Source organism: Protopterus annectens, chromosome 7.part0 (assembly GCF_019279795.1).
Source record: "Protopterus annectens isolate FY-2018-M chromosome 7.part0, PAN1.0, whole genome shotgun sequence".
NCBI lineage: Eukaryota > Metazoa > Chordata > Ceratodontiformes > Protopteridae > Protopterus > Protopterus annectens.
Genome location: NC_056739.1, coordinates 1,012,255,143 through 1,012,268,811, shown reverse-complemented (window position 1 = coordinate 1,012,268,811; position 13,669 = coordinate 1,012,255,143).

Below are 13,669 nucleotides of genomic sequence, written 5' to 3'. Positions count from 1 at the left end.
GAAACAATAATAAAAATAGAGGAAAAGTTGGTATTTACACTAGTATAGAAAATCATAATGGTCATGTGATGAATTAATTTACTGTAATAAAATTGGCATAACTTTAGTATACAATTATGGAGCAGATTTTACAGAAATTAGCAGGAAATGGTCTGCCAATATGTTCAATTGTGATCACCAGTTCAGTTTTCCTGAAGATTTTAAAGAAAATATATGAGAGAATTTAGTAAGGTGAAGAAATAAGTTAGTGTAAGCAAAGGTTAGTCAGGTTTACAGAATGGACATAACCAGTGAGTTTTAAGGTGTATTTTGAGTTTTTGTTTAAAGAGAGGTAGGGAAGAGAGTGATGTTAGTTCAATGGGAAGTAGGTTCCAGTCTTTTCCCACTGTATTAGAAAAGAGGGAATTGCCAGCCTTGTTGTTAATTTTGGTTATGGTAGCTAGAAGCTTGTTAGAAGAGTGTAGTGAATTTAGGTTTTTATAGGGAATTATGAGATTTGATAGTATAGGAGTACTGTTAGTTTGGTAAAATATCTTGTGGGCCATGGTAAGTTGGGAGATTTTCAGAAGGTTTTGAAGTTCAAGCCAGCCTAGCTGCTTTAGATTTTGACAGTGGTGAGTTTGAAAGGGATTATCAGTGGCAAATCTGGCGATGCTGTTATAGGCATGCTCCAGTTTGACAAGGTTATTCTTTTTGAGGTTAGTGTATATGGGAGAAGTGTATAGAAGAGTAGAAATTAAATGTGACTGTGCAATTTTGGTTTTGGCTGTTGGAGTTAAGAAAGTTTTGATACGATATAAGGAGCCTATTTTCCTATTGACAGTTTTAATAGTATTATTTATGTGACTATCAAATGTAAGATTGTTATTAATAGTAATTCCTAATAGTTTGGTTGTAGCGTCGGGGTGAATGATAGTATGATTATTGGAAATAACAGGGAAATCTATTGGGGTGGACTTACTGGTGGGTGTAAAGACAAGGAGCTTGTTTTTTTTAGCATTGAGAAGGAGACAGCGTTTAGTGAACCATGTTTCAACTGTGTTGAATATATTTTGAGTGAGGGAATGTAGTGCAGATGGTGAGCTAGCTGAGCATATTAATGTTGAATCATCTGCATATTGAATGCAGGTGGCGTGTGGGATTGCTACATGCAGGTCGTTAATAAAAAGAGAAAAAAGAAGTAGGCCTAGAATAGAGCCCTGAGGGACTCCCAGGGTGACAGGTAGAAGGGATGATAGATTATATTCCCAAATAACTGCTTGTTGCCTATTGGTTAGGTAGGACCTGAACCATTTAAAAGCTAAAGAGTCAAGGGATAAGGATTCCAGAATGTTGATAAGAAGGGTATGGTTGGCCATGTCAAATGCTTTGGACAGATCAATAAAGAGTGCTGATGAGAGGATGTTGTTATTTCGATTTTTATTTATGACATCTGTAAAGGATAACAGGGCTGTTGTGGTACTATGTGATGGCCTAAAACCGTGCTGGTATTTAGCTATTATGTTATTTTGTGTCAGATGTTTTAAAAGTTGATGAATGCATTTTTCCATGATTTTTGCTAATGGTGATAAGAGTGCTATTGGCCGGTAGTTGGAGTAGTCATTTGAGTTTCCACCTTTGTGAAGGGGAATGATATGGGAGATTTTCCAGATGTTTGGAACGTAACCTTCCTTAATGGTTCTGTTTATGAGGATGGATATAGGATAGGAAATTACTTTAGCTGCTTTTTGGAGGTATTCAGAAGGTAAATGGTCAGCAGAAGGGGTACAAGGCTTGAGTTTTTGGATGTATTTATAAATGAGAGTGGTAGAGATTGGTTGCATAGAGAAAGCTGGTAGAGTACTGGGTAAGGAAGTGGCAAGGTTTGAGCTATCTTGGGTAAGTTGGCTAGCTAATGTTTGTATGCTATCTGTAAAGAAGCAATTAAAGGCATTGGCAGTTTGATGGGGGGTGTCTGGGTCTGCCTGAAGTAGGGTAGGTGTATGGGAGTGCCCAGGGAAAAGGAGTTTATTTACAATAGACCAACACTTTTCGGGGTTATTTTGGTGGTTGTCCTGAAGTTTATAATAGTAGTTTTTTTGTCTAAAAGTATTGCGTTTTTTATACTATTTCTCAGTTGTTTAAATAGTTGTTGATCAGATATAGTTTTGGTAGCTCTCCACTTTGCCCAGGCTTTATTTCTAAGTAAGATTTTTTGTTTGGTTTCTTTGGTAAGCCAGGGGGCTGGTTTGGCTTTCATTCTGATGGTTCTTTTGGGTGCATGCTTGTCAAGGATAGAAAGGAATTTAGAGTTTAGATAGTTGACAGCTTCTTCAAGTGGTAGAGATTTTAGAGGGTTCCAGTCACAAGCGCTTAGTTCATTTTGGAATAATGTTGGGTTGAAGTGTTTGTTGGTATGTATGATTCTATTTATAGGGGGTTTAGAGATATCATTTTTATGCCTAAGGATATAGGTTAAAGTATGATCACTAACATCATCAGGTAGAGTTCCTACATTATAAGTTTGTTTTTGCTTATTTATAAGAATCCAGTCTAGGGTGCTCTTTGTATTGTTTGGTTTATTGATTCTTGTAGTAGAGGTGATAGTTTGACTGAATCCATGAAGGTTAATGTGGGAGGAGGGGTTATCAGCTTTAACAGTTTTCCAATCAGTATTAAAATCACCCAATATAATAGTTTGTTGGGGATAAGTAGAGGCCACCCAGCTTAGGATATTCTCTATAGTACTGATATTATTACCAGGTGGAAGGTATATGCAGATGATATATACAGATTTGTTTTGGTTTATTTGAAATTTGGTGATAAGTACTTCAGCCTTACAGTCCTGAGGTGGGTTAAATGGTGAAGTGGATATTTTTAGTCCTTCTTTAAATAAGACTGCAACTCCACCACCCTTACTTTTTATATGGTCTAACCTTAGTATATTGTACCCTTGGGGAATGATTTCATTGTCTTTGATGTGTGGCTTTAACCATGTTTCTGTTAGACAGAGGATGTCAAAGTTATGGGTATCAAGAAGGGCATGGAGATGGGATATTTTGTTATTAACGCTTCGGATATTAAGATGTCCTATTAGGAAAGAGTTGGGGAGTTTGGGCTGGGTAATTAGGGTAGTTGGAATTGCAGGGCCAGGGTTAGGGTGGATGTCACCTTCTTTTAAGCTGGGTTTAATGAGTGTTGATACAGGGTTATTTAAAGCGTTTGATGGATATTTTACTTTCCTTATTGTGGGTGTAAAGTATTTAATGTGGGAGAGTCTATGGTATTTAGGTAGAAGGTAGCTGGGAGTTGAGGTGATATTAATTTGACTTACAGGGAGGATAGAGTTATGAATTGTTGTCTGTTTATGAATGTAGTTATACTGGTTATAGTATGGTTTTTCAAATGAGGTGATAATGTAGGCATAGGTTAGGAAGGCTGAAAGTGTGCTTAAGAGTAGGGCTTTGGAAAGTTTTGTTCTTACAGTTAGAGTCATATTTGTAAATTATGAGTAAGAGGAAGTAGGGGTGAAGTAGTAATTTATGAGATGAGGTGATAAGGAAAGAGGAAGTAGGAGTGAAGTAGTAATTTATGAGATGAAGTGATAAGGAAAGAAAAGGCGAAGGAGAAGGAAACAAGAGATAGTGTTTAAGGAAGAGAGGGTGGGTGAGTTACAATGGAAATAGTTTAAGGAGGTAGTAGACAAATTATGATGGGTGTGGATGATTTAGTAAATGATTGTTGTTTAAGATTGGTGGGATGTGGGAGGGGTGTGGTAAGGGAGGTATAAGTTTAGTGCCACTGGGGGTGGGTGTGATTTGGGGGTAGGGTAGGGGAGCGGAGTGAGCCCGCAGGGTGAATGGAGCAGGTCACAGCTAGAGGCTGGAGTCAATCAGTTATACAGTTCAACTGGGTTCTACAAGCGTTAGGAAGGTAAGAATCAATTTATATATATACCTCTATTGTCCGTCTGCATGGGTGTTGTGAATTTTTCCACTTCTGTCTTAAGAAGCGTGAAGTTGGCTTTTGAGAAATTTTTTACAGTGGTTTCCCTAATGGGTGGTGGGGGTGGGATGTGGTTGTCTAGGGTGATTAGCTTGTGATCGGATCTGACCAACGAGAGATTGACCTCTGGTGTGGAACACTGGTCGCCCATGTTGGTAATGACCAGGTCTAGGATATTGCTGCCCCTGTTGGGGGTGTGGATAAGTTGATCCAAGGCATTGGAATTTTTGAATTCCAGAAAACGTTGAGCAAAAGAGTTGGCACATGAATAGTTTTCCCAGTTAATGATGGGGTAGTTGAAATCACCCATTATTAGGGTGTTGGGTCGTACCCTAATATTTTCCAGTGTATCAAGAAATGAGGAGTGGGAATCCTGGGGCATGGTGGGGGATCTGTAGCAAGTTACAATTTAGATTGCAGTCTTGCCCAGAGTTAGTTGCACTTGGGTAATCTCGGATGCATTATGCTGAGCAACTAGCTGGAGGTGTGGATATCCTTAATGAATATGGACATGCCTCCCCCTTTAGTGTTACAGTCCAGGTTAGGTGGCCAAAAGGTGTGATATGAATTATAGCCTGGTAATGCAATGGTGCTCTCTGGAGCCTTGAACCAGGTCTCTGTCACTGCACAGATGTCAATGTTCTCCACTTTAAGGAATGCCACGAGTGAATGCATTTTGAGGTTTAGACTTCTAGCACTGAGTAACATTACCCTCAGATTTTGCTTGCTTATACCTGTTAAGGTGGTGAATTTGTCATTTGAACCTTGCCTAAAAAAGGTAATAATAAAATCCAACTAGTCCAATAAGAGAAGGAATGACCAAGCGACATAAAACTTTATGCTAAAGCATAAAAAACGAAAAACTGCAACATATAAAATCAAAAACACTGTGTTTATTCACGAGGTAAGCACTTTCACAATACTTGTTTCATCAGACCGGCTAGCAGAATGTAATTGCTGAAGAGCACTTGTGTCCTGGTAGGAGACTAGAAAAAAAAAGGCACTATGGGGGTTGCAAGAGCCTTAGCCAGTATCCAGAATCCCAAGGGTGACTGGTGCAGGCCATCTCTGGCAAAGCATCGTGGTCTGTCAATCATGTCATCCAGGAAGACAGATACTGGATCCCCTTGTATACTCCATTTGTGATGCCCAACAGATTGATTGGTTTTACAAGTAAATTGTTCATTTTATAGGTCGCATTTCAGGTTGGAAAAGGTGTGGACTGACATATTGTAGTCTCAATTTGTATATATCTCAAACACATGGCATTTTAACAGGGGGGGTGTACACTGTTTATATCTACTGTATAAGAGTAATGTTTTACACATGTCCTTAGCTTAGGCCATTTGTCCCCCCATTTTGTTGGTTTCTGTCCAGAAGTCTTGCACTGACAGGTTGTGAAGTATGCTACAGGAATGTTACATTCTTTTCAGATGGGCCCATGTGGTGACCACCATGATGCAATGCAGTTAACCTCACCACAAGTGAACATGCAGATAAAGAAATATGGCTATGAGTGATGGCTATGCGCATTCTAAATTGCATGGCCTTCACATGCCTTGGGTATTTGCAAACCACAACAGAACAATTCCATACATACCAGCTTCAGGCTGCTGTCCCACATGCAGACTGGAGGGACCTAGGTAGTTGTGGGAGAGAAGTATTGTCAGCAGACTCACATGTGGCATTAGTACCGGATGGGTGCAGCATGTCTGCACATTTACAGTACAAGCCCCAGTACTGCACAATTTGCTGTCCCTCACCATAGATGTGCACTTCTGTGCATTAGAATACCCCATCCACAACTGCAATCTGACCTGACACATTCACATAGATACTCTACAAATACAAGTACATCTGCTACACTAGTCTAGTAATCTCCACTGGGTCCTTACCTGCATGCTTCCTGTCCATTGTATGGGTGCCACCCACCTCCAGCATATGGGGGTGGGTCTGTATCCTGATGTTGTACTGGGATGGGTGCCCCAAGGTTGGCAAGGAGCTCCTCGGTGGGTGTCAGTGGGGGCTGCATGGCTGGGCCCCCACCTGTGGCTGTGTGATCTCTGGCCACAGCAGCAACCCTTTGCCGGGCATGCCGTATGAGGTCATTTGCACAATGCCAGACCTGCTCATATGTACATGCGTGCAGGCCGACATTATTTACTCTGTGGACAAGGTCATCCCTCAGGCTGGTCCTCTCCCGCAGATGTTGCTGGCTGTGGCCAAACAGTATCACTTGTTCTGTAGTATGTCTTCTATGATCGTATTTGTCTCAGCTGCTGAGAAAGTTGACCTTTGCTGATGCAACATTGCACCAGGAAGACATAAAAAGGGAAACACATCACAGGACCTCATAAATTTAGCAAGAGTATGTACAGAACCTGCACATCTACATTGAATACCAGTAGCCATCTCTCACAACCACACCATACCCCTGTAATCTATCAGCACTGTATCAGCTTGCATTGCACTCCTGTTCCTGATGTGTCATATTCCCCCCAATGAGGGCCAGTTAACTGCATAATCATCTATTCCTCATTCATGTCTGTGTAGAGGGATGGCATTGCCCATCTTCCATGCGGATGGGGCATACATCCCAACTGTCCTGAATTACTCGGTTTTTACCGAGTTTTGGGGTCTAAATAATGGGGTGCCACTTTTCCCGAGCAGCACCCCTTAATTTCCGATTTTTTCTTTATTTTTTCACTTTGTTTTTATTTTTTGCGGTTTCGGAGCTGACGTCATCATGTGCGATGACGTCAGCTCCGTCAGGGCTACCAGCCTGTCGGAATTGAGCTCATGCACGTATTTGGTTCAAATACTGTGCAAGCGGGAAGGGAGAACAGAAAGCATATATGTAGAAGGCTCGTTGGCAACTTGGCTGTATTATCACTCCTGGATTTAGAAGGCCTCGCTCTGCAAGTGAAACAGTGACCGGAAAGGATGTATCTTTGGCTTCTTCGCTCTGCAAATGGAACGGAAAGGATTTATTTTTGCTCCTGCTGCCTGATTTTATTTGTAGAAGGCTCTGTAAGTGAAACATAAGGAACCTAGCTAATTGTCCTGACTCCTGCTGCCTGGATTTATCCTGGATTATGGAAGGAGAAAGGCGCAAATGTGTTGTGTGAGGGGAGTTGTACATGAGCTTATTTACAGATTATATGGTTAATGGAAAGAAAAGGAACAGACACATTATGATGGAAGAGTATATTACTTGACTCTGCATAATCAGGAAGCTATATAGACAGACCTGTGAGTGGAACAGTAAGCAGAGGTGTGGTAGAATAAGGATTATAATTACATCTGTTCAGAAGCTAAGTGATACACCCTGTGTGGGGACATTTGCAGTTATACTCTTGTTACTTACCTTAGTTTCTAGTCAAAGAGCAGGTTCCAAAGATTGTGTCACTTCTCATAAGGAACTTGGAGTGTACCTAAATGGATAGAATCCTGTAAGAGACAACTGGCTATAATTAATATTTTCAGTTTTAATTTTTTTATGGTAAAAATCATATAGATCTGTTCCAGATACAACCTTAAAATTGCTGAGTGATTTTCAAAACAAGCAAGTGAGTCATATGTAATTTTCTGAAGTGTAACTTCAGAGGCAAGTCTGTTTTGCAATTAACATAGTAAAATAGAATACCAAAGAAAAATCTGGTCACTTATGTGCTTACCGTAGGAGCCAGAAACACTTGTACATTATGATAGATAAGTTTCAGAACAATACAACTATTAAGGAACTGATATGATATTTATTTGTAACACAGGATATCCGATTACATGCAGTTCTGAAATAACAGTATAGTTGAAATGGTTAGGACAAAATGCACTATATAGAGTAGGGTGTCAAATTGGATAACTCACACCTTCTGCTGTGTTTAAATCCCCTCTATCTTTGGAGGAAATACCAGTCAGTTACACAGTAATAGCACTCCAACCTCACACCCCTTTCAATAATTTGTGAATGTGTCACTCTCTTATGGCTTTAATAGTTTAATTTCAGGTACATGTTGAATGCTTGGTGACTGTAGGTTTTGCATCAGCATAAATTTTCTGAAGGGTATGAAAAATGAAATTCAAATGTCTGTCAATATTTTCTGACTTCAGTCCTCACAAATTTGCCAGAAAAACAAAATTTTATGAGGGACAGACTAAAAATATTAGGCAAAAATCTGGACATTCTGAGAAAATCTGGAAAGCTGAGAGGTACATGACTGGAGTATGATTGTTAGAACTACAGAGTTAGGAATGTGAATAAGGGGTAATATATACTATCTCCGAAACTGCACTACTCTCCCTACTCCGAGGTATAACAATCTCAGTGCTAGAAGGTGCAGGGGTGAAGCGTGAAAGGAATAATAGCAAGTTTCAAAATGTAAAATTATTCTGCTTAAATTGCAGTTTATTTTTCAAAGTATTGGGGCTAGCTCGGGTCTTGCACTTCTGATTGTGTGTGTGTGTGTGTGTGTGTGTGTGTGTGTGTGTGTGTGTGTGTGTGTGTGTGTGTGTGTGTGTGTGTGTGTGTGTGTGTGTGTGTCTGTGTGTGTGTGTACACTGCTGACAAAGGGAAACAGTAAAAAGCAATTATGCTGAGCAGGTTAGCCAGTGACCCTGCAATTTAATGTGCATCTTAACAAAAAGTTCTAATATTTCTCATACATAGTATACTACAGAATTAATAGTCAGGTTTCTTTCTTCTTTAGTGCCTGTAGTAACGTCATTAAATGTGATTTTAAAAAGAAAGCTCTGATTGTATGGAACATGTACTCAGCTAGGGAAAGTATGCAGTGCAAGGATTAGGAGCGGTCATCTATTTCATGTGTTGCAGATTGTCTTGTTGGTTTTGAGAATGCGCATGATGTTGCACGACCTTTGGTTTGTTTTTGAACATGTAGGATGTCACTTGGCCTTTAGCTCACATCAGATTGAACACCAGAGCATTTTTTGGCTGCGTTGTAAGGGTTAAAAAAAAAAAAGATGGTCTTCATTGAATTTTATTGATGTTGTCCCCTTTCACTTTCCACTTTCATGTGCTATTTCTGTGTTTCTTGACAATTTGAAAATGGTAAGGAAATGGAAGCTATTTCATCCTATTCCATAAGTACTACTCTGCGTTTTAAGACTATAGATAGGGTTTAAGTACATGCATAAGACAATGGGTTGCATAATCGACACTGACTGCTTGTGGCTTAACTCTGTTGCACTTATTGGTAGTGTCCTTTTCAGAAACGTGGTGTCATACTTAAAGGAAGCAAATCAGTAATTTCTGCTTTTGCAACTTGTTTTCCATTGTTCATGGCTTGGACCTTAGGCTTATTTTGTAAATATTTAAATTTGTTTTGTTGGCTCAAAATATTTCTACTCAGAAGGTCTGCAGTAGTAAACTGAAGTGTTGTATGCGTGGTTTGGTAAGTTTTCATTCCTCTGCATAAGGCTTATCTTTCCTGTAGTTCAGTAAACCAATTTCTTTGACATTTAGGTAATTAAATCCACTGTTTTAAATTTCACATTTTAACCTTTATATGTATTTCTTTTTTTGTTGCAGTTTTGGCTTTTGTTGTCTGTCAGTCATCTGAATTGACAAAATAAAACAGGCACTACAAATGCAGATGCAGCAACCTCTTCATTAGTTACATATCTCTTTAATGTGGAATTATTTAGATGACTTTTACTTCAGAGATTGTCATCGTGTGTATATTTACTGGTGGATTGTAGAAGTTTGAGTAGACTTTTATGATGGAAATGTTCTGAATTGGGCAGTTTTATCATTACTGGTTTATGCATTTTGTTTCATTGCTTACTGGAAAAATATTCAAAACAATAAATTTTGAACCTGTGCTAACAAGTGTGCTGTATTATACAAGGACTATAATTTAATATAGTCAGGAAGGTGCATCAAAGAACAAATGTATGTTTCATGTGCAAGGGACCTATGATTTGAAAACAGCCCAGAGGTTATCTTTATCCACCACTGGACAGATGCATTTTGTTTGAATGTGGGTTTAAATGCTGTTTCAATGAATGTGAGTTTCAAGAGCAGAGAAGTTTTAATGCTAAGTATATTTTCATTGTGAGACTGTATTGCTTTGTTTAGCAGATATCTTAGTGTTTTTCCTATAAAATGTAAAATAAGTGTTAAATGAAATCCAGTCCAAATAATCATTGTAGAAGTAAAGCAGTATGCACATTGCAGTGTTTATGGTAAATGGGGAGACAATAGCCAAGTTATGGAACATTGAAATGACTGTGGGAGACTCTGGGACCATATTTTGGTTGTCTGTTCTTCAGGTTGCGTTTGGAAGTTGGTATCCCACAATTCCGTTGGAGTGGGCGGGGTTACACAGTTATGTATGTAAATGTTATGTTAATCAGCGTACAGATTTGTACCTATTTTTCATGGGCCTTGTCCAGATTTTTGATGTTTCCAGGTTGAGAGGTATGGGATGGGGTGTGGATGGTGCCGAGGCTTGGTGTGACTATAGTGTGTAATGGAGCTGGGAGCACATGCCTGAGTTCATGTAGGATGCGGACAGGGATATTATCAGGTCCTATGGATACTTACACTTGTTGCTTTTCAGTAGGACTTTCTTTCAGAAAGAACTCTCCTATATGTATCTAAACCTAATAAGAGAACAGGTTAATGCCTATACTCATACAACATTGCCAAACTTTGGAATAGCCTTCCCTCTTCTATTACTCAACACCCCAATGGCCTTTAAAGCTGCTCTAAAAACCCACTTTTAAAAAAATCCTACCTGTACCTGTAAAATACAATATAAGTCCCCTTAACTTCTCAAACATTTTTTTTACTTAATTTCTACCCTCACTTATATTGTTTCTTCTTCTCTCAATCTTTATTCTCCTACCTATGATATGCATCACTGTTATTAATGTTCTTTGATTACTCTCGGGTGTACTGCAGCATGTTTCACTGCCCTAATGTCTATTAAGCTTCTGTGATTGAAAGTTTATTGATATGCATCGCTTTAACTTTGTATTTGCTTTTATGTATTCCTGTATAATTTGTACAATTTACTGTTTGTCTGTTTAACTGTGGAGCTTTTCTCCCCAGGCCTCCACTGAAAATGAGTTTCTGATCCAGCGGACTTTCCTGGTCAACAAATGTCAACAAACAAACAAGCAAACAAAACAATATGTACCTGCTCACTTGTGATAAGGGGAAGGGTGTGGGTGCTGCGCATATCCCCCTATAGTGATGGTGAGCCGGGGGTGATGTTTGCTATAAACCTTTCCTGGGGTAACTCAGGGGCCTGACCTATGATCTATGCCACTGCAGACAGATCCAGATGCTATGGCCTTAGGTTCTGATCAGCAATATATCAGTACAGCAAGTCTTGTTGAGACATATATGTTAAAGTTCCTACTTCCAATTCTTACATACCACCTACTGCAGTCCATTACATACTTACTTGTTTGACATACCTGTTTGTTTTATTCAAGTGTAAGTGGTTATGTCCTGCTTGGTTTTTCTTTTTCTTTTCGCTGTTTCTCTCTCTTTCAAGGATTTAGGATGTACATCTCTTTTGCATAGGCAGCAGCTTGCCTTTTGTAGGTAATGCTCATGAGCAGCTGATGGCCTGGTGTCCCTACTTGTTAACTGCATGCAGAACAGCTGTGTTGTTATTCATAGGTTCATAGGTGTGTACTAGGCTAATGGCCCTGGAGCCTTTACAAACCTAGCCCATAGGATTACCCTGACATCGTGCCACCAGACCTTAGCTCCCAGTGCCTCTGTCGAGTAATGCCACTGGAGTGATCCCCGGGGTGAATTTTCTATTTCCCATCCACTCATCAAGGTTTCTCTTGAAGAGCGCCAGTTAGGTGCTCTGTTTGACATGTATGGGAAGTCTATTCCATAGCAAGGGTAGTCTCTGGGTTATGAACCTGTCCCTCCAACATGTTCTGTTGATTTTGGTAATGAGGTTGAGGTCAGTGGAGCATGTGGTGCAGAGGGATTGGGATTTCTTTAGATGTAGCATTTCTAACAGAGCTGGATCAGACATGGCTTTGTATGTCAAGCAGAGATCACCTCTAAGTAGGTGATATGAGAGAGAATAGTAGGAGTTTTTTGAGTTTGTCCATACAGGACAAGTGTTTAAGGCCTAGGATCCTCTTTGGGAGGTACTTTTATGGCCTACCCAGTTGCTGCATGTGTCTAGTGAAGTACATGCTAAATGGGGCATTACACTCGATGATTGGCCTAATGATGGAAGAGTAGAGGGAAACAATGACCTCTTTCTTCCTGAATGCAAAACCCTTAGTAATGAGATGTGCCACATAGAAGGACTTTCTGATCACAGTGGCAATGTGGTGGTCAAAAGAGAGGCTGCTGTCAACCTGTGTTCCCAGATCTCTTATAACACCTTCTGTGTTCAGTGGACTACCATCGATGGGGTAATTCATGGGAACTGGCTTTTTCCCAAAGGGGATGATGACACATTTGTTGGCATTGAGCTAAAGGCCATGGTTCTGACACCAGTCATTGGTCTGAGTAAGGCCTTTCTGTAGGATGTCAACATCACTTGGGGAGTTAATAATAGCTCCCAACTTGTAATCATGTGTGAACTTTGTCAGCCAGAGACACTTTGTGTTGGTTTGAACTTCAGAGAAGTAGATACCAAACAAGAGAGGACCCGGGACCGAACCCTGTGGGACTCCACTTGTGACTGGTCAGCAGTCTGATTTGGAGTCAGTTACTTTCACACTGTGGGTTCTATCTATGAGCCAGTTTTCAACCCACCTAGTGATATAGGGGTTGATGTCTAGCTTAGTGAGTTTTTCTATAATTCTTGAAGGGGGAATGGTATCAAAGACCGTGGCCAGATCAAGGTAGGCTGTATGAACCAACTTGCCTTCATCCACAGCTCTGGTGACTGACTCAAAGAAGTCAACCAAGTTGAGCAGGCATGATCTACCCTTCTCAAAATCAAACTGTGTGGGATACAGAGTTTGGAGATTCCCTATATCCTTGTTTATTAGGTCCATGATGATGCATTCCATAGCTTTGCATAACAGACTCATCAGGCTAATGGGGTGATAGTTCCCAGGGTCTTGAAGTTGCTCCTCCTTTGTGGAGAGAGATGACTGTAGCAGTGCACCATTTGGTAAGGACAAAGCCTGAGGTGAGACTGTGATTGAACAGGGCACACAGGTGAGATGCCAGTTCATTCTATAGTTCATATAGAACACAGCCATGGATATTATCAGGTCCCATGAAAGCTGTATTTTTGGCCTTGGACAGTGCTGTTTAACCTGTGCAGCAGTAATACTGGGTGCCTGGCAAGCTACTGGTATTTTGATTTGTCCTTTGTGGGGGAGGGGTAAAGTTGGCACTGAATCTGTTGGACAGTATATTGGCAACATTTGTTGGCTCGGTATAGGAGGTACCATTGTGCAGTAGCTCAGAGCAAATCTGGGTATTGCCATGGAGATTCTTTACATAATTATGGAAGGCCTTGTGATTGTCTTTACTACCTGCTGCAATTCTGTTTTCATAGCTACCTGTAAAGGATTTGATGAGGAATCTCAACTTTTTGTTGAGGCTGATAAGGGAGTTTTTCCAGTCTTGGGACTTCACCTTATTCCGCATCAGTTTCCTCCTTCTGTTGTAGGCTTTGTTTATGGCAGGAGACAACCAGATTGGCTTCCTTTTTTTGGAGGA